Here is an 808-nt window from a genome sequence, read left to right as displayed (position 1 = left end):
CATGATCTCAGCTCACTGCAACCTCCGCCCCCCAGGTTCAAGGAATTCTCATGCCTCAGCCTCCCGAGTAGCTGGGTCTACAGTCATGTGCCACCACACCCAGATAATTTTTGTATTTTAGTAGAGACGGGGTTTTGTCATGTTGGCCAGGCTGGTCTCGAACTTCTGGCCTCAAATGATCTGCCCGCCTCGGACTCTCAAAGTGCTGGGATTACCCCACCAGCCAAATTTTTGTACTTTTTGTAGAGATGAGATTTCACTATGTTCCCCAGGCTGGTCTTGAACTCCGGAGCTCAAGCATCCCAAAGTGCTAGGGTTACAGGTGTGAATCACTGAGCCTGGCCTGAGCACATTCTTTATTGAACAAGTGGCCACTTACATAATATTTTTGCCAAAAATATTTACCTTTAATTATAAAGAAATAATTAGATCATTTTGTAGTTCATAAGCATGATGATTGGGTATTCACATGGATGTGTGAAATGTGCCATCCACAAACATTGTTATGATGTTGGCACATTACCCGTCTGACATGAAAAAGAGGAAAAAGGGCCGGGCACAGTGGCTCACACCTGTAATCCCAGCATTTTGGGAGGCTGAGGCGGGCAGATCACAAGGTCAGGAGTTCGAGACCAGCCTGGCCAAGATGGTGAAACCCCATCTCTACTAAAAATACAAAAATTAGCCAGGTGTGGTGGCAGGCATCTGTAATCCCAGCTACTTGAGAGGCTGAGGCAGGAGAATCACTTGAACCCGGGAGGCAGAGGTTGCAGTGAGCCCAGGCAGTGCCATTGCATTCCAGCCTAGG

At 47.6% G+C, this 808-nt stretch overlaps 1 non-coding gene across 1 annotated transcript; it reads left to right on the top strand.

Moving 5' to 3' along the window:
- Nucleotides 1–429: 429 nt before the first annotated feature.
- On the top strand, nucleotides 430–533 carry LOC115833062. Its single transcript, XR_004028515.1, has one exon. It is a non-coding gene; the product is annotated as a small nucleolar RNA U13 (small nucleolar RNA).
- Nucleotides 534–808: the final 275 nt, after the last annotated feature.

The sequence above is a fragment of the Nomascus leucogenys genome, chromosome 24 (genome assembly GCF_006542625.1).
Source record: "Nomascus leucogenys isolate Asia chromosome 24, Asia_NLE_v1, whole genome shotgun sequence".
In the NCBI taxonomy this organism is placed as follows: Eukaryota; Metazoa; Chordata; class Mammalia; order Primates; family Hylobatidae; genus Nomascus; species Nomascus leucogenys.
The sequence above is the reverse complement of the archived record's forward strand: the minus strand, read 5'-3'. Positions and strand labels throughout refer to the sequence as shown.